Raw genomic sequence first — 20,917 nt, 5'->3', positions numbered from 1 at the left:
ATGTGCGGTTCCGCCACGTGCACACAAAACAATGGGTTACGCGTATGCGGTGGAGACGTGAATAAGAGGCAGTGCTGTACGGAAAGAAACAACACAACAAATGCAACCTCTAGGCTGGCATGAAGACATGCATTGTCCTAGGATGTTGCTGGTCAAGTGGCATGTTGGTGTCATTCTGGCTCTGTCTGTGGTCACATGCCCCGCGCGTTAATTGGTTGTCAATTCAACACATGCATCATTTGCCTCAAGCATGGTCTGCAGCGGGTGAGCCTGATGCGTGTAGATGCAGGGGTCCGCGCTAGCGGCTAGGGGGGGCCTGACTGGACCAGTGCACCTTGCAGCCTCCCGCGCGGCTCTCGCGCTGCACAGTGTGTTGGTATTCCTCCTCCTCCGACTGCGGCTCGCCTCCTTACTGCTGGACCGAACCATTGCAGCGCTGGGAGGGAAGGCACCTGTCACGGCACTCCTCTGGAGGCCCGCTGCCGCTCTATTCTGCTCTCAGTATAAGGAGCGCAGTTCAACAGAGCACTACCCCAAAACGGTGGGGGGTGCCCAGTCAGAGAGGCGGCGGCTCGGCGCTGCGCTCTTAGCCACCCCCTCGCCGCACCCCCCGTGCCAGGCGGTGAGCGCGCCCTCGCCCGGGCTGTCTGTCTGGTGCAATGGCGAAGAGTGGCTGAGCCCGGGACTGTCACTGTGGGTAGCAGCCTGAGCGGTCGGTGCCCGGAGAGGATGGGGATGCTATAACGGCGGAGACCGTAGGTTCGTCGCATCTCAAGGCGGATAGCAGGTAAGGCAGGAGCGGTTGGGTCACGCGGGCTGCAACAGGCAGGGTGCTGTCATAGCTTCCACTGATTTATGGGTGTAAATGCAGGGGGAACGGGAGACAACGTGCAGGCAGCGCTTTTGTTTACTGCACTGGAGCCGATACACAAGCGAGAGAGTTAGCCTCTCTCTGCAATCTTTGGCCGTGATGCCTCCTTATCGTGCCCGGGCGCAGCCCCTGCACAACTTCACCTGCAGTTGCACCTGCCCGCAATCAATGCCATGCGCCTGGGGTGAAGCGTGCACTTCCCAACGCTTGCCCTCTAAATGCACTTTATTGCCGTTCACATTCTGAAGTTGCCCTGCTTTGCATTTGCTATTTATCGAAGGTTTTGATTTGCTGGCTGCTCGCTGCAGTCGAGCACGATTTCTCCAGTGCATATTGCATACATGATATCTGTGTTATCCAGTATTCCCAGCAGGTTGCATTGCTAGCGGTGGGCGGGGGGTAATGCATGTTTTGGTGAGAGGGGCGGGGAATAATAGAGTTCATATACTGGGTAAAGAAAGGAATAAGTGATGGTTCCCAGCCCAATCGTTGGGTTCCGTGGCAAGCGCCCCTCGAAGATGTTATGTTAATGTTTTTTGCAGCGCTCGCTGGCCTCTTCTTTTGCCATCTTGCCTATGGGATGTGAGATGCTGAGAGTATGCATACATGTGGCAGGTGCAAACATGGTACAATAACATCCCCGGACAAGAGCAGAAGTGTCTCTCGTGACTTTTCACCACACATGTCTTAGGATTTTCCCGAGGTGGGGACGGGCGCATTTGTTTGGAGAAAGTGTACCAGAGAAAGCCCCAGTTGCCAGTGGATAAGGTCATCCCATTGGCCCAAAACGCCGATCCACATTCGCCTGCCTGTCCAGTCCAATTGACCAGTCCAATTGACCAGTCCGTGTCCGGCGAATTCTCCAAACTGGACGTTATCTCCTAAAGGCTGGATGGATGGATGAAGCAAGGAAATGATCCCAAGCAAAAACGGACTTTCAGAGGCACTTCTCTTTCATAATTTACGACCGTTCCTTTCCCAGCCCTGCCTGCATTTCTGAATCACTGTCTTGACGGAAGCCCTTGACAGGCCAGCCCACCCCTGTGACGGCGTGTGACTTTCTGTCTTAGAATTATATATACACACTCCTTTCTTGGGCCCAGGTCGGTCTGCTTCAAAGATCTGCCCCATGCCGCCCCCTCTTGGTTCCCCAGTTCAGCCTTTTCATGTTCCCCGCAGCCACCTGCATTTCCTGGCAGGCGTGAGGTGAAAGTTGCCGCTCTCTTTTGTCGCTCGTTTGCTGCAGTGTGTACCACCGAGAGTACAATAGACACAGGCTGCCAGCGGGGCTTTGACATCGAGTCTTCGAACTAAAAGAGCTCCTTCGTGTGCCCAGTACGAACAGCTAGGTTTCAAGAGCATGCGTCACATGCAGCGCTGCGCGCCCTGCCCGTCCCCGCGCCTTTCCAACGCGCCCGCCCAGGCGCCCTGACTGGGCCTGACCAACGGTTATGGTTATCGCTTCCTCGTCGCGGCGGGCCCAAAGGTTACGCGCACAGCGACGTGAATGCCCGAGAATTTCATAACGCTGTCTTTACCCGTGTTTTTATGTACGCTATGGCATGGAAATCTCACAAAACCGTGTTTCCTAATATGTTACTGAGACCCAAGTCAAACAGGCAGCTCTGAGCTGAGGAGAATGCCTGTTCATCCAGTAGACGGGCCGCGCGGGGCTTTATCCGTTAAAGCAAAGGAGGCCAGCAGAATGTCGCTGAGAGGAAACGGACTTTGCGCCGGCCTCCTACGGCGCGTGGAGCATGTCTGCACGGGACACGAGGCAAACAGTGACGGAGAGAAGGAAGCGAAAGCCCTGCACAGTCAAGATCCTGGCGAGGCCAACAGTGACGGAGAGAAGGAAGCGAAAGCCCTGCACAGTCAAGATCCTGGCGAGGCCAACAGTGACGGAGAGAAGGAAGCGAAAGCCCTGCACAGTCAAGATCCTGGCGAGGCCAACAGTGACGGAGAGAAGGAAGCGAAAGCCCTGCACAGTCAAGATCCTGGCGAGGCCAACAGTGACGGAGAGAAGGAAGCGAAAGCCCTGCACAGTCAAGATCCCGGCGAGGGGAGCACGGCTGCGTAACAATATTTGCATTATCGTTTTTAAACAGCCGGTACCTGGAAATGAATTTGGGAAACAGCTTAAAAAACATACTAAGAAGATTCACAGGGATCGCTGTAAAGCATTCCCACCGGCAATGCAATTGAGGAGAAAAAAAAACACTGAAGGAGTAAGAGAAAATAACGAGACATAAGACATTACAGGGCGACAGAGGGGAAAACAGGCACTGGCACTGCATCCGAGCAAGAAAGGAACACAAGTGTAACAGCAGAATAGAAGCAGGCACTGGCAGTGTAACAAGAGAAAAGATACAGCCACTGCCAGCCAAAAGGAAAAGGTGCTGGCTCTTAAGAGAGGGGGAACAACATGCAGGGGCAATGAAGCCGACTACACAAGATAGAAGCATTTTGTTATGTAAGAAAGGAGAAAAGAAGCAGGGACTGGCAGTTAATAGAGGATGAAAGAAGCAGGCATTGTAGCAGAGGAGAAAAAAAGCAATCGCTGGCATTGTAATGGAGGAGAAAAGCAGGGACTGGCAGTATAACAGTGGAGTAAAGAAACAGGCACTGTAACAGCAGGAAAGAAACAGCTATTGAAACGGAGGAGAAAAGAAGCAGACACTTGCAGTGTAATAAAGGAGAAAAGAAACATGCACTGACAATTTAGCAGAGTACCAAAATACAGGGCTATTCAGCTATAGGGAAGCGGATGATTTTTTTTCCAAAACGACTGACTGCATATACATACCTGCCTACATTTGAAAATCAAAATTCCTGAGATTTATGCCCTGCCCACAGCCACACAAGACTGCCCATTTGCACACGGCTCCGCCCACACGCCCCACCCACCTGTCAAAAAGGTAAACGCGGTTGTTGTAGCCTTCAGTTTGCTTACTATAGCACTGAAAATCATTCATTCAATGCTATAGTAAGTAGAATGAAGGCGGCGCTGCTGCCTAAATAATACTGCCTTCAATCCATGTCATTGGATGGAAAGCAGCATTATTTCATTTTGCTTACAATAACATTGAATGAATGATTTTCAGTGCTATGGTAAGCAAAATGAACGTGGCACCGCCGCCGTGATAATATTGCTTTCCATCCAATGACATGGATTGAAAGCACTATTATTTTGGCGGTCGGTGGTCGCATTGAGGGAGAAAAAAAAAGTCAGTGAATGCTGGCCGCCAGCAGCGGCCTCATATAGTGGTGCAGGCAGTGGGCATTAACATTTCGCGCCGTTTCCGGGTTCCGCCACTATATAACGGGACCCGGAAAGAATGTCAACATTCCTGAGATTCAAGGGACTTTTTCGGAGACCTGGAGAAATGCTTAAAATTCCGGAGTCACCGGAAAGATTTCGGAGGTTAGGCAGCTATGTGCATATAATGAGAAGACCCCTGTGAAACTAAATATAAAAAAACTTTGAAAGCAAAGGTAAACAATGGGATTGGATACATAACTGGGCACTAATCCAAAAGAATCCCAACATGCAGGAATGTCCTTTCCACCTATTTATCCAAGGCTCGCTATATATATATATATATATATATATAGTTATACAAGTTGAGTCTACATTTTTATAAAAATGCATTTTAGGGTTTTATGAGGAAAGGATTGAAGAGAATGAAGCACTGAATCGAAGCAGTTTCTGTAGGGTGATGTGGACGGAACGCAGATTGAGTAGGGGGAAGAAGAGATAGAGCTGAAACAAGAGATAGGATTTGTGAGTAGACAATACGTTCCAAGAGCTTAGATAGAAAAGCTAAAAGAGAAATAGGGCGGAAATTGGAGGCAAGAGAAGGTTTAGCCGTGGGTTTCGTAAGAATAGGTATAATAATCGCATGTGGCCAGAAAATGGGTTTGTTGCTTGCTGTCGCTCGCTTCTGGCTTCTTATACACTTAAAACTTGCTTTATAATCTTTTCAAAGTAATTATTGAGTATAAAGGAATCAAAAAGTGGGTTTGATCTGGCTCTTGTGCGCTATTGACCACTCTCCAGTTACAGTCAACAATTGGCACAAAAGAATGAGGTGGCAGCGAGCACACTATTCCAACAAACCACCCACAAGGTTTGTAAAAATTAGAACAATGAATTTAGGGTTTTGGGAAGGTAACTCGCGCTCTAACCACTAACAGTTTTGAACAAAGTTATGCATATATATCACTGTGACAAATCAAACGTTGTGAAAACAAGGTTTAATTGTCTATGGTGAACAGCCGACACGTGTTTCGACCACCTGGTCATTCTCAAGGCTGGTAAAAAATGTTCATCTGAATACATCAAAGAAACACATTTTGAATGCATAAATGATAAAATGATGAGATAAAAATTATATTATTTGACCATAGTTGATCAACTTCAAGAATATAAAGTAAAATAAAAAACATAACAAAACATGTCACAGATCAGGTCAGGGACGGAGGGTGAAGTCAGATGTACACATATGTAGGGAAAAAACCTTAAATTAAAATACCAAACCATAATAATCGTGAAAAGATTAGAAAAAAGTAACATACAAAGTATATGTTGTCATATTATCGCAGTGCACTGCGTTAGATCCCTTGTTCTTAAAGAAAAGAGAGATGAAGATGTGAAACCATCCTGGTTGTCCATTGACAGTACACCTGATTAGATCCCAGATATAAGAATTAAAAGATAGGTCTTAACCAAGAAAAAGGATGAATTTGCCAGAAAAAAGCTTTTTTGGCTGGTCACCATAGACAATTAAACCTTGTTTTCACAACGTCTTATTTGTCACAGTGATATATATGCATAACTTTGTTCAAAACTGTTAGTGGTTAGAGCGCGAGTTGCCTCCCAAAACCCTAAATTCATTGTTGTAATTATTGAGTATAATTTAAACCTAAATGTTGAATTATTATTATTATATTAAGTTTTTGAATAGCATTTTATATTGTGTATATTTACATTGTCGCCCTTTTTAAATTCATATGATCAATGTGCATACAGTCTAATTTTAACCAAATTGCACAATAATAAAAAAAAGGAGAAAAGCAGCTGGCACTGGCAGTGTAATAGAGAAGAAAAGAAGCACGCACTGTCACTGTAATGGAGGAGAAAAGCAGATGCTGGCAGTCTAACAGAGGAGAAAAGAAGCAGTAACGGTGTGTAACGGCCACACCTATGAAAAGGCAGGGAGCTAGGGGCCTAACATCGTAACGGCATATGCACAAGCTGTGGTTTGATCCATTTACTGGCTCGCCTGCAGTCAAACACACGCTTCCCACAATTCAGAGACAAATCTACAGGACTAGAGAGAGGCCTGCATTTTCCAAAGATGACATCTTCCCCATGGATGTGGGGGCATTTTAATGTGAGTTTCAAAACCCTCCAAAGCTGAGTAGCCTCTTGGTTGACATTGGAGCGCAGTCGATGGCCGAGGATCTGGTCTCTTTGCCTGAGAAACTGGCCATGCATGAGAAAAACATGGAGGAGTTTAATGCCTTTGTTGAGTCCTTGCAGTGAAGAGGTCACCTTCACTGAGCTTGATATGAAATTTGTGGGGCATGGAAGCCACCTGACCTGTTCCTCTCGACCCTCGCACTCAACTTGTACAGAACTCTGCCTCCTGGATGGATTCACAGGCTTCTCGCTGCATTCTCAGGCGTTTAGCCTGGCGAGACACAACGTCATGGCTTCTGCAGTCCAGTCCGAACGCTTGCAGCTCAGAAAGCTCTGTTTTAGAAAGCGACTTTACTTTTCAGGGTTCAGAGAACAGTAGTTCATGTGATTTTTTTAACACTGTCCACAGGTAGACCTTTCTGCTTGAGGGTGGAGTGGTTTAAGTAGTCGATTATCCTGGTCCGGGCTATTTAATTAGTTGTCTCCTCCCGGCCTGCTTCATTGCATCTATTTTGTATTTAGCGTGTGTGTGTGTAAAGGGCCGTTGCTCGCCTGACCGCATATTTTAGAATTGTTTATTTTTAGAACTCATTAATTTGAGAAGGGCCATTTAAAATTGCATTTTAGGATCTTTTAGCTTGTCGCTTTTAGAAGGTTCTGCTAGTTCCATTACACCATGATTCGAATCTTAACATCTTGCTCGTTGCACTTTGCCAAGACTTCATTTCCCAGCCTGCTTGTAGCCCATAGGACTACTTATACGCAAATCAGGTGCAAGAGCGCCTGCGCGAGGAAAGCCAAGCCGGTCTGTGCCGGTCCGTGAAGGGCCAGAAGAAAGGAAGCAGCGGACTTCCCCCTTCTTCCTTCATGGGCATATTGGAAGTACTGGCTGCCATAGTAGCAGCAAGAAATATTTTCAATAGTAAGGACCCACCACTGGACTTGAGGAAAACAGTAACACAGTGTGATGATGACATGAATAGACCCTCTCAGGAACAAAGCGCTTGTACTCTGTTAGCAGATAACTTAGAGTGTTCATCAAAAGGGGCGGTTACAAAGGAGAGTATGTTGCCTTTTGACTCAATTAGTATGTCGGCGGGCGTGCCGGATTTAGAAAAAACCCAGGTTGCCACAGCACTTTTAAATGAGTTTCTCCTCGCTCAGGAGTTTGATAAGAATAAAAACTGCCCTACTCACAAAGTAAATAGTGTCCATGAAATAAAGATGGTTGATTGCAACCCCCTTCAAATACTGCTACTTAATACAAGATCCATGATGAAAAACACGGTGGAAATAGCGTAATACATATCCAAGAAGAGCTTGAACATTTGCGCCCTAACAGAGACGATGCATGAGGCTGCACTCCCTTCCTTGGCTCTTGCTACTCCCAAAGGCTATACAGTTTTTTGCGCCAATAGGGATAACGAAGGCGGGGGAGGTATGGCCGCCATATAAAAATGTATTGAAGATATGGAAGCATGATAAACAAGGGCTGAGTGGGTGTGAGTCTTTGTGTCTGAAAATCAGAACAGACACCACCACTACGGTCAATATCCTGCTGCTATATCGTCCCCCTAACACCATGCCAGATTTTGTAGCACAATTAAACAGCCTGGTCCTATCACAACTCAAGGGAAAAGCCAAATGGTTGCTAATGGGAGATTGTAATCTCTGGAAAGGCGACCCTAAAGACCTAGCAGCTAAGGAACATGACAGATTTATGAAGGCTATGGGTTTTGTACAACACATACATAAGCCCACACACTTCAAGGGTCACATATTGGACTGGTATTCTTGCTCAATTTAAAGATTAGCACCCCCGGATATTTTATTATGCCCTTGGTGGACCATACATTCATTGATTTGGTGTTGACATTATGACCTTGGGCAAATGGACCATATCCAAACCAAATTGGACTAAGTCCAGAAATCTGAAAAGGGTGAACCAGAAATCCTTGAAGGTCTGGAAAGAAACTTTGCCATCCGCAAATGTGGAGGGTTTGACCGACTGCCTCCTGGATAATCTTTCATAAGCTATCGATGTAATAGCCTGATTAAAAAACAGGAGGGTCATTAGCCATGTCAAAAATAATTGGTTCTCAGAGGAACTTAAGGAGAATAGAAAAAAGGAAAACATTCTAAAATTGGAGAAAATCGAAAGATGAAAAGGACAGGATTATTTATCTGGGAGTGGCTGTCATAAAAGCAAAAAGAGAGAAGTATGAAACTCGTATCCATAACACTCAACGCAATTCCAAAGACATTTTTGCAATCCTTAGAGAACCTGAGAAGCTGGATGTTATAAATCAGGAAGCTATTGAGAAAAATCAGTAGTGGTGTACTCAAATTTAGAAAGCCATGATAACTAAGACTACCAAAATTAAAAATGGTATCGAACAAACCCTGAGCTGACGGTTATTAGACCCGGTGAAGGCTGCTCAGGAAAATGCACAGGCCCTTCACATTTACCTAAGTTTAACTTCAGGAATATGTGAGAACTCCGTATTATCTTAGTTAAACTCAAGCCATCTACTTCTAAAGGGGACCAGTTCCCAGCTACGACTATTAAAGCCTGCTCTGAGTTCCTGATTAGCTCTATTACTAGGATAGTAAATGCCTCCTTTAAAGAGTGCAGGCTATCCACTAGATTGAAGGGCTCCTGGATTACTCCCCTGTTAAAGAAACATGATCTTGACCCTAAAATTGCCACTAATTATCGGCCCATTTCTAATTCTCCTTTCATCCTGAAGATAAATGATAGGGTCGTGTGAACAACTTCTTTGCCACATAAAAGATCATCCTATCCTGAATGAAGGCCAGTCAGGCTTCCGGCCTGGATTCAGTACGGAATCAGCACTGCTGGAACTAAAGTCCAACATGATCTCTAACATTAATAAGGGCACAACAATGTTGCTTATGTCCCTTGACCTTTTGGCCGCTTTCGATTTAGTGCATCACCCTCTCCTTCTGGATAGATTGCAGAGGGTAGCTAACTTTAGTGAGCAAGAAAAGGACTGGATGCAGTCCTTTTTAGGGACAAGGACTATGCAGGTTTGTAGTAAGCAAGCTGAAGCGGACCCTATCCCAGTTAACTATGTTGTTCCACAAGCGGCCTTGCTCTCCCCGGTACTATACAACCTCTTTACAGCCCCTTTCTTTGACATCTTAGAAGGAAAAAAAATATGTTCTTCAAATTATGCCGATGATTCACAATGCCTTATCTCCCTCACTGGAGATTATGAGAAGGATGCCAGAGTAGTGTCAGAGGTATATAACCTCATTCATGAGTGGATGGACTTCAATGGCATGGCGCTGAATCACGGCAAAATCGAGTTTATGATCATTGGCTCCAGACTTGCTAAACTCGCCCCAGGGTATGAATCATTCCGCATTGCGGACCACGATATTCTGACAAAGGAAAAAAGAAATTTTTTAGGAGTCATATTCGATCAGACCATAGGCATGCCTGCCCCTGTCAACAGCTTGGTAGCAGCATTGGCCTACTATATTAGACTTCTTTCATACATTCGCCCTTTTTTATCCCAAAAGGGTTGCAAAACCATTGCTTGAGCTATTATCTCCTCAAAAATCGATTACTGCAGTTCTATTCTTATAAGAGTAGGAAAAACCGAACTTGAAAGACTCCAAGTGGTGCAGAATAGCACCATTAGAGCGATCATGGGCTTACAAAAGTTTGCTAATGTGTCGGCGGTGAGGAGAAAACTGCAGTGGCTTCCCATTGCAGAGAGGATAGAGTTTAGGTGCTTACCATCACTTACAAAGCGCTCAATGGATCCTCTCCTGCCTATTTATATCTCGAATAGACTGACAAATAAACCTGAGGCGCGCATCCTTCGCTCAAATAACAAAAACAATCTGCAAATTCCAAAGACATCATTGGAACTGGTTGAAAGGGGCACTTTTTGGGCCTCTGCCCAGGAAAAAATGAATGCTTTACCACCAGATATAAGAAACTGCCTTTTCACTAGATGCCTTTAAGAAAGAACACAAAACCTATCTATTCAAATAAGGGGGTCTGATCAGACCTCTGTAACCTAACTGGCACAGACTATGTTCGGCGCCCGTATCCCTCCAGGCCACTTTGGATGCGCCTAACAAATAACCTAATGTAATTTAATGTAAAAGAGACTGGCAGTGTAATGGAGGAGGAAAGAACCGGAAACTGGCAGTGTACGAATCGGAAAAAGAAGCAGGCAGTGGCATGGTAACAAGAGAAACGAAGCAGGTACTGCTGTGCACCAGAGGAGAAAAGAAGCAGGCTGTGTAATGGAAGAGAAAAGAAGCAGGCACTTTCAGTGTAACAGAGAAGAATAAAAGCAAGTACTGGCAGTGAAACAGTGGAGAAAAGAAGCATGCACTGGCAGGGTAACACAAGTGGAAAGAAGCAGAAACTGCAGTGTACCAGAGGAGAAAAGAACAGTCAGTGTAATGGAAGATAACATAACCAGTCACTGGCAGTGTAATGGGGGAGAAAAGAATACAATGGCAGTGTGACAGGAGAAAAGAAGCAGGTAGTGACAGTAAAACAGGAGAAAAGTAGGCACTGGCAATGTATCAGAAGATAAATGGCAGTGTGACAGGAGAAATCAAACAATTGTGTAAAAGAGGAAAAAAGAATCAAGCAATGGCAGTGTATCATGAGAAAAGAAACATGCTGTGGCAGTGTAACATAGGAGAAAAGCTGGCACTGGCAGTGTAACAGAGGGGAAAAAGAAGCAGATACCAACAGTGTGGCAAAGGATAAAAAAGCAGGCACCCTCAGTGTTGCAGGAGAAAAGAACCAGGCACTGCCAGTGTAACAGAGGAGAAACAAAGCAGGTGCTAGCTGTGACATGAGAAAAGAAACATGCTGTGGCAGTGTAACATAGGAGAAAAGCTGGCACTGGTAGTGTAACAGAGGAGAAAAACATGCACTGGTAGTGTAGCAGAATAGACAAGATACAGTCACTGCCAGTGTAAGAGAGGGAAGGCGAAGCAGGTAATGGCAGTGTAAAAGGAGAAAGGAAACATGCAGTGGCAGCGTAACATAGGAAAAAAGCAGGCACTGGTAGTGTAACAGAGGGAAAAAAGAATCAGATACCAACAGTGTGGCAAAGGATAAAAAAGCAGGCACTCTCAGTGTTGCAGGAGAAAAGAACCAGGCACTGCCAGTGTAACATAGGAGAAACAAAGCAGGTGCTAGCTGTGGAACAGAGGAGAACACAGCAGACACTGGCAGTATAGCAAAGGAGAAAAGAAGCAGTTACTGGCAGTGTAACAGGAGAAAAGAAGGTACTGACAGTGTAACAGGATAAAAGCAGCTAATGGAGTGTAACAGGAGAAAAGAAGCAATCAATGGCGGTGTAACAGTGGAGAAAAGAAACATGCACTGGCAGTGCTACAGTGGAGAAAATAATCAGGCATTGGCAGTGTAACAGAGGAGAAAAGAAACATGAACCTCCGGTGTAATAGAGGAGAAAATAATCAGGCAACGGCAGTGTAATAGAGGTGAAAAGAAACATGCACTAGAAATGTATCAGCGTTGAAACAATAGAGTCAGGGGCTGTGTAACAGAAGAAAACAAGTGGGCACTGGCAACGCAACAGAGGAGAAAATAAACATACACTGGTAATTTAGCATAGTAGACAAGATATAGCCAGTGCCCATGTAAAAGCAGGCCCAAGCAGTGGAACGGTTAAGAACGGAAGACAATGCTGGTAGTACATCAGAGGTGAAAAGAAGAAGGCACTGGCAGTGTAATGATGGAGAATAAAACCAGACACTGTCAGTGTAACAGTGGATAAAAGAAGCAGTTACTAGCAGGTTAATACAAGAGAAAATAAGCAGTAACTAGCAGTGTGGCAGAGGAAAAAAGCAGAAACTGGCAGTGTAATGGAGGAGAAAAGAAGACAGATAGTGTAACAGTGGAGAAAGGAAGCAGGTACCGGCAGTGTAACAGAAGGGAAAAGATGCAGGCACTGGCAGTGTGACAGAGGATAAAAGCAGGCACTGTTAAAGGAATACAGGAGAAAAGCCCAGGCACTTTCAGTGTAATACTGGAGAAAAGCAGGCAATCGGAGTGTGACAGAAAAGAGACAAAGCAGCGAATGGCAGTGCAACATCAGAAAAAAGAAGACCCTGCCAATGTGACAGAAGAAAAGAAGCAGGCACTGGTAGTGTACCACAAGAGAGGAGACATAGGAAATTGACGTTTAACAGAGGAGATAGGGAATAGGTACTGGCAGGAAAATAGAGGGGCCACATAATAGGTACTCATGTTTTAAAAGCAGAGAAGAACCACATTTCCTAGCATTGTAACATCAAAGCAAACATATAGCATTGCCATTTGTGTAGAGAAGAAAAGTCAGAGGCACTGGCAATGTAAAGGGCAAGATGAAATATAGGCACTGCAATATGAAATATGGGCAGTGTATGTAATATAGGCACAATATATGAAATATGGGCAGTGTGTCAGGATTAGTCAGGCGAGTACAAAGGCAGCAAATATGGCAAGGGAAATGTGCACTAAATCACACAGTGAATAGCTTCGAATTAAACTACGTGCACACAGGAACAACGACTCATGTATGCTAGAACCCAGGAGTGCAAATAGAGTGTGACAACAAAACCAATATATGAAAAGAGATGTGGGGTAAGCACCTGACCGCGAGGAAAGTCGGCAAGCGCCTTGCCCCCAATTGCTGTTACAGGTACTGACAGGGCTAAACCCACGTGGAGGGCAAGCAATGACAGGATCTGTGAACTAACACTCTTGATGGTATTAAATAAGGGAACTAAAGAACTGTACTCACGAGGACGAGATAAACCTCTTGAATGTCAGCTAGCCCACGAATCCTGTTGATGAACCTGGGACCCAGAAAGGCTAGAACAGCAATGGGAGGAAAACTAAATACCTAAGTTGGAATAGTGATTACAAATTAGTGAGGAAAATATAAGCATTCACACATGAGCTATCTACAACCGCACACCACACCTAATAATCAAATGGGAAATAAATGCAGAAGTGTAATGGAAAACATGGAATGGATCCCAATAGAAAGTAAGGATCAGGAGCAGGGAAAAAACGAAATAACCAATGCAAACTTCTCCCTACCCCTCCAAGGAAAAGACAGGAAGCTAATCTAAGAGGAAGGCTAAGGCATACGGGTTTACAGCAGCAAAGGACAGAGTCAAAGAAATATAGAACACAGACAAACTGGGCTGCATCTAAAAGGGGAAAGCACTGAGAAATGCTGCCTGCAAACAGAGGAAGACAAAAAGGGAATCAAGGGAGCAGAAATCAATTAGCGCATGAATCCGAGATTCAGGGCGGAGGAACAAGAAAACAGGAACTAGGTACAAAGGCAAGGAACAAGGGACTAGTCACAACAGGAACACTGCAAACGATGACCAGCGCTGGACTGAAGTAAGACTGAGGCTTTTAAAGCTGCTTAACGAGCACACGCCTCAGGTGTGCTGATTTCTGCACCTGCAGCCACAGCTGTTACCTATCCTCCACCCAACCTTGTCCTGCAAGGGTGGAGGTGGAGCAGTGGGCCAGGCATTCTGGGAAGCATAGTCATTTGGTTAAAGAAGCATGCTGGCTGCCAAAAACCTGGAATGGATCCGGAAGGGAAGTAGCTTGGAAAATAGGGATTTAGCGCTCCCAATTCATCACAGCACTGTAGCATAAGGTTTGGAGTAAAGGTCCAGTAGGGAATAAACCCCAAATCATGCCCCCAAGTGGTGGGAACAGGAGCGAAGGGAGCGAGTCGTGACAGTATACCCCCTCCTACGGCCGTCTTCGGGTGCCCGCCACCCGCACAAGACATCTTCTTTCCATGATGGGAGTGCTTTTTCTTTGGAGGTGGCACTGATGGAAATGGTGGCCTGTGGGCAAAGGCAGATGGACTTCCATGATAGGAGTGCTTTGTCTTTGGAGGTGGTACTGATGGAAACGGTGGCTTCTGGTGAGGAAGAGACTCATGGTTCGAAGAAAGGCATGAAGGACTTGCAGGACCTGAAGCAGAGTTGGAAGGGCCAGGAAGCTCAGTCACTGGGAGTGGACCCTTATAAGTCTTTGAGGAGGGAGGCAGGCTGGTGCAACCTGTCTTAGACAATGGTAGAAGCCCTGTTAGCCTTTCTGCCGAGAGTGGACATGCGGGAGGTGAGGAAATTGCTGGCTTCAGGAAAGGTTTATGTTCAGCCATTAGAGAAGGTGGCGGCTGAGGTAGAGGTTCAGATTTTCTTCTGTCATCCATCTGGGAAAAGGCTTGTGGTTGAAAGTGACTAAGGTTTGACTGCACATGTTCTACGCCTTGGAGACCTGAAAGTCCAATGGGTTGTACAAGGCTGGTACTCCTGGTGACAGTCGTGTAACCACCTTGTTGCACGTGGGATACAACAGCAGGGACGTTTGGCATACTGATAGGAGTGATAGACGCAGTACTTGGTATTTCAGGCACACTCGCAGAAGGAGCAATAACAGACACATTTTGAACTGCAGCAGTCATTCCCTTCCTTTGGCTACTAGCACCCAACTGGTGCCTCTTGGCGGAATTCTGTTGCACAAGTCCTGTAGGTAATACGCCGGTCTGCACCACCCCCTGTGCATACCCAGGTGAGTGGTTCTGACTCACCACTTGGTCCAGCTTGATGACTCTGAAGCGGGAGCTGGCAAAAGTCTCAAACTCTGATGCTGCATTTTTAGGAGGCTCTGATGCTAAAGTGAAGCAGTTGGGAGAATCGTCTTGTGGAAAAGGCAGGCATTCTGGTGCTCCTCCTGAAGCAAAAGAAAGGCAAGCTAGACGTTCATCGACAGTAAATGGTTGGGATTCAGGAGGAATCGCTGGAGCAGAAGAAAATACAGCAGGATCTGATGGTGTAGACAGGTATACCTCTGATATTGGCAGCGAGGCTAAGCAGGATACAGGCGTCTCATGAACTGAAGGCAAATACTCAGTATACTCCGGGACTGAAGACATGCACTTTTGATGGACTACCGGAGGCTCTAAAGCTGAAGGATGATCTGCAGGATGAGTCACTGTAGCTGAAGACAGGCAGGCCAGGGGAAACCTTGAGGCTGAAGGCATACAAGCTGAAGCAATCTCGGTTGCTGGATACAAACATGTCCAGGTCTTTGGGACTGGCTCTTGAGTAAATGGCAGACATGGCAGCGGTTCATTGGTTGAAGACACGTGTGCCAAAGATGACTGCAGGGCTGTGGATTGGATCATAGAAGAGTCAATGGTTGTAGGAGGACAGACAGAAGTCTCAGAAGTTGACAGACACATTGGTGGCTCAGGAATGGAGGGCACCTTTAGGGCAGTAGACTCCTTGGCACCAGTAACCAAAGACTGAGCTGTACCCTTGCAGTCCCTTTCTTTAGTGGGTGACACAGAGTCTCTTTCTTTGTAGAAGTCAAAATCAACCAGTGGAATCACCATAGTAAAGTCTCTGTTAATCAGGATTTCGTCAATTGTCCATTCCTCTGTTTTAGCTTCTGAAAGAGGCAGATTAACAATCAACAGTTCAGGAATCGCCTGCCGGTCTTTTGGTTCTGTTTACTGTGGAATGAGTCCATCAGAACATGAAATCTGTACTGTCTCTGACTGTTCGTATTGATCAGAATTGGCAGAAGGAAGAGTGAACCCAGAGGTAACATCGTTTTCCACATCAGCTTTAACATCTACTTCAGTCTCAGCAGCTGTATCAAGAGCAGGGCCTAAGCCTACTGTAGTGACTGAATCTGTGTATGCCACCATTGTGGATTGTGTTTGGAAATCAGAAGCTTGTATGTGTGCTAGCTCAGAATTATGACAAACTGCTACACAGGAAATTTTAGGTAAAGGAGTGGCTTGTAAATCTTCAGCTAACTGCAATCCCTGATAAACAGCAGAATAATTGTTAGAAACTGTGCCCAGATTAAGCGCTGTGCTAGACGAAAGACCTTCACTCCCAATAGATCTAACATATTGACAAATATCATGGTTTACCAAAGTCTCTGCACTCAGGGGCTGAACAGTGTTCACTTCCTCAACATCAACAGATAAAGTCTGAGGTGTATTCAGTAAAGAGTGCAAGGTTTTATTCTCCTCCTGTAAAGAAATGAATTCTTGTCTTAACTCCTCAAGCTTAGCTCTTAGCATGCCCTGCATTAACTGTACATCACTATCAGTAGGCACAGGGGGAGGCATAGTGGCATCAGGGCTGGATCCTGCACTAGTAATCTGGATGTGCACCGATTGTACATTGTCCTCTACTGCTTGCAGGTTCTGTGATGTATAGTTTCTCTTACCAACTTGGTCTGTGTTTCCCTTAAGCAAACTATTGACATTAGACCTGTTGGCATTAGGGACTACAGTATGTACCTGTGCAAAGGAGTATGCTTTAGACTGAGGGTAGAAAACAGAAGTTATGCAAGGAACCCCTCCATTCTTTATGTTTGTACCATGAAACTGTTCTATCTGAGGTGAAGCACAACTGGAATCATGGGGTTCAACAACAGAGGTACTCTTGTATAATAAGTCTAACAGTGTGTTGTTTTCTGCGGCTAAGGCTTGCACTGACATAGAATCGGGATCAAAACAAAAGATAGAACTAGGATCAGGCAATGTAGGATGTGCCATCCTATGGGAAAAATACTTTGCACGTAAATGCCCATTCGTGACAAGGAGTTCATTTAAGTCAGGACTAGTGATTTGATTGTCACAGGTAAATGTAGGGGAAGCTTTCTGTACAAACTTGTTAGAGGCCTTGCTGCCTTTCTTTCTTAAACTTGCCATATTCAATGGGAATTTTGGGCTGGTCATTCTGTCAGGATTAGTCAGGCGAGTACAAAGGCAGCGAATATGGCAAGGGAAATGTGCACTAAATCACACAGTGAATAGCTTCGAATTAAACTACGTGCACACAGGAACAACGACTCATGTATGCTAGAACCCAGGAGTGCAAATAGAGTGTGACAACAAAACCAATATATGAAAAGGGATGTGGGGTAAGCACCTGACCGCGAGGAAAGTCGGCAAGCGCCTTACCCCCAATTGCTGTTACAGGTACTGACAGCGCTAAACCCACGTGGAGGGCAAGCAATGACAGGATCTGTGAACTAACACTCTTGATGGTATTAAATAAGGGAACTAAAGAACTGTACTCACGAGGACGAGATAAACCTCTTGAATGTCAGCTAGCCCACGAATCCTGTTGATGAAACTGGGACCCAGAAAGGCTAGAACAGCAATGGGAGAAAAACTAAATACCTAAGTTGGAATAGTGATTACAAATTAGTGAGGAAAATATAAGCATTCACACAGGAGCTAGCTACAACCGCACACCACACCTAATAATCAAATGGGAAATAAATGCAGAAGTGTAATGGAAAACATGGAATGGATCCCAATAGAAAGTAAGGATCAGGAGCAGGGAAAAAACGAAATAACCAATGCAAACTTCTCCCTACCCCTCCAAGGAAAAGACAGGAAGCTAATCTAAGAGGAAGGCTAAGGCATACGGGTTTACAGCAGCAAAGGACAGAGTCAAAGAAATATAGAACACAGACAAACTGGGCTGCATCTAAAAGGGGAAAGCACTGAGAAATGCTGCCTGCAAACAGAGGAAGACAAAAAGGGAATCAAGGGAGCAGAAATCAATTAGCGCATGAATCCGAGATTCAGGGCCGAGGAACAAGAAAACAGGAACTAGGAACTAGGTACAAAGGCAAGGAACAAGGAACAAGGGACTAGTCACAACAGGAACACTGCAAACGATGACCAGCGCTGGACTGAAGTAAGACTGAGGCTTTTAAAGCTGCTTAACGAGCACACGCCTCAGGTGTGCTGATTGCTGCTCCTGCAGCCACAGCTGTTACCTATCCTCCACCCAACCTTGTCCTGCAAGGGTGGAGGTGGAGCAGTGGGCCAGGCATTCTGGGAAGCATAGTCATTTGGTTAAAGAAGCATGCTGGCTGCCAAAAACCTGGAATGGATCCGGAAGGGAAGTAGCTTGGAAAATAGGGATTTAGCGCTCCCAATTCATCACAGCACTGTAGCATAAGGTTTGGAGGAAAGGTCCAGTAGGGAATAAACCCCAAATCATGCCCCCAAGTGGTGGGAACGGGAACGAAGGGAGCGAGTCGTGACACAGTGTAATAGAGAAGAGAAATAGCATAAGCTTTGTAATCGAGAATATGAGACATGGAAACGGCCAGTGTAACAGAGGAGATGATCCAGATGCTGATAGCCTAACATAGGATGTGGCCGATAGTGGCATTGAAACAAAGGAGTCAATAAAGCAAATGGCGGTGTAATAGAGAAGTGACATACATGCTGGCATTGTAATTCAGAGGAGACTTAGGGAGTGTAACACAGGAGATGAGACTCATGCATAGCCAGTGTAATTTAATGAACTAGCATTCTATTTTTGATTTCTATTCGGTGTACAGGGAGGCCTTACCGCCCAAAGGTATCACAGCATGCAAATGATAAGAAAAAAAAACAGCCTACAAGTATACAGGGAGTTAAAGCTTAGTAGTATTGATTACAATGACACGTTTTAGTCTTTTTTCCAAAATTCAGGGGATTCGAAATTTCTCATATTTCCAAAATGGGAATAACCACTGTTGAAATGTTGTGGCAGACCAATATTATGAGATATACATTTATGATTGCGACATTAGAGCCGTTTTACTCCAGTGCTTTGCAAAATTAATCTGCACTCTCAGTTGAAAAGTAAATTACTTGTATACAGTGACAATAGGGTTGCTGCCTGGAGGAAAGAATGAAAGACCTTTCACTTGTACGAAGGAATGATTCAGTCAGGACTGCCATTCACTTAGGAAGGATGAGTTTTGAGATAGGCTTTTACCAGTGGAAAGCATGAGCTAAGGGCATTCACCAAGCCCCATGGACTGTCTCTCGAACGACTGTTGGACTTTAGGAGTTTGCTCTGCATAGAGAATCGTTCCTTGTAGGGGATGCAGTCTGGAGATTTGCTCATGGTCAAACTACCTTTCACCTGAAGTGGAGCACACAGATTATTGCCATTGTCATAAAGCACTACATTTCACATCTAAAAAGTATAGATTCTGCCCATTTTCCCAGGGACAAAACACCAAACTGTAACTGTTAAATTCTGGGCATTGTCTTACTAATATAAGGATGGATAACATGCAATGACCCATTGAAATTATGTGTTCAGAGGACTTGGCAGGTGAGGAACAACGCATGACTTTTCCAAAGGATGGATCGCTCTATGGATTCATAGAGGACAGAGAATCTGGCCTGTGTAGGAAGGGTGAATTCTTGGAATTGTCTCAGGGACAGAAACAATCTTTCCTTCTGGGAAGTAGGGGTTCTGGGGATTCACTTATGGACAAAGAACCTGCCAACTATAGAAAGTATGGGTTGGGGTATTTACCCGTGGACAAAGAGCCTGCTACCTGTAGAAAGAAAGCGATCTGGGCATCAGCATAAAGAACCTATAATTATAATGTGAAACTGTGCCAATAAGCACTATGCAAACACACATTACTCTTATGTTGGAAGAATTTGTTCTGCTGATTAGTAACAAGATGGCAAATCAATTACCAATAGGAAGAATTGGTTCTGGGAGTGGCCCCAGGATAATCATCTAGTTACTATTTGGAGGGATGGATTTTGGGATTCAGCAGAGACAGAGAATTTGGATGCATGAAGAAAGGATGGGTTCTGGGGATTTAGACATTGATCAAGAATTTGTGAGAAACAAACTTGAGTGTCTGTAAGTTTTAATATTTAAGTGGAGCTCCCTCAACATCCTATTGAAATTACCATAGTAAGAGACATACCAAGTAGATCTGTAACGAACCATAGCGTACATATAGGTAGCATAGCCTAACCTCAGCTCCTTTATTTGCCAGATGTGCTGTGGATTAATGTGGATTAATGACCCATTGGATGGGTTCATGTAGGGATGGAGAATCTGTTATCTGCAGAAAGAATGGGTGTGGGCATTCTCTCTGGACACTGGGATCTTTGCATTTAGTAAAGATGGGCATCTGAGGATTCACACATGGGAAATAGAAACAGTCACATGAAGAAAGGAGGTTTCCTGTGATTAAGTCTATAGGATAGCTCAGCGAGTTAAGTGCTCACCTCTCAGGTATTTGTATTTTTAGTCTAGAGTACAAGGTTCAACACTTGGCAAGGCTAAGTCAACCCTTTGCCAGTCCAAGGTCTATAAATTGAGTACCATAATAATGGCTAATAACAACACTTATTATTACATGGATTAGAGGCAGAGGAAATTAGCAAGAAGCACTATATAAAACATTTAAATCTAGTGGCAGAGAACCTGTGAAACAGTATAGACTTCTGGAATTAGCACATGTGTGTGGATCCTCAGATCTCACAGGCTGGACAGTCCAGAGCACCATCACATGGATTCAATGCTCCCCCTCAAGGCAGGATGGAATGAAGTGGTTAAACTAATGAGGGAGTGATTTTCACCTCAAGTGCAGGATGAGCTCAGTGGATCAAAACAAATAAACAAAGTTGTTGACCTCAAATAATGGTTAGGTTCAATAAAACTAGCAAGGGACAAAACATATAGCAAAGAAACCAAACTTCCTATCACTCAGATTTGAT

The 20,917-nt window shown here is 45.0% G+C and overlaps 1 protein-coding gene across 4 annotated transcripts in view; it reads left to right on the top strand.

Moving 5' to 3' along the window:
- Window positions 1-255: 255 nt before the first annotated feature.
- Window positions 256-20,917, top strand: part of PPP1R9A (protein phosphatase 1 regulatory subunit 9A) — a 2,290,846-nt gene continuing 2,270,184 nt past the window's right edge. For 2 of the 4 annotated variants that reach the window (XM_069648562.1, XM_069648561.1), the window contains exon 1: window positions 257-787. The gene's annotated coding sequence lies outside the window, so the exon portion shown is untranslated. Of the gene's footprint in view, window positions 788-20,917 lie in introns of all 4 variants that reach the window. The other 2 variants (XM_069648563.1, XM_069648560.1) reach the window with 2 other exon arrangements.

This window comes from Ambystoma mexicanum, chromosome 2q (genome assembly GCF_040938575.1).
Source record: "Ambystoma mexicanum isolate Mex_15411 chromosome 2q, UKY_AmexF1_1, whole genome shotgun sequence".
Taxonomy (NCBI): domain Eukaryota; kingdom Metazoa; phylum Chordata; class Amphibia; order Caudata; family Ambystomatidae; genus Ambystoma; species Ambystoma mexicanum.
This window is presented reverse-complemented; position numbering and strand designations above follow the sequence as displayed.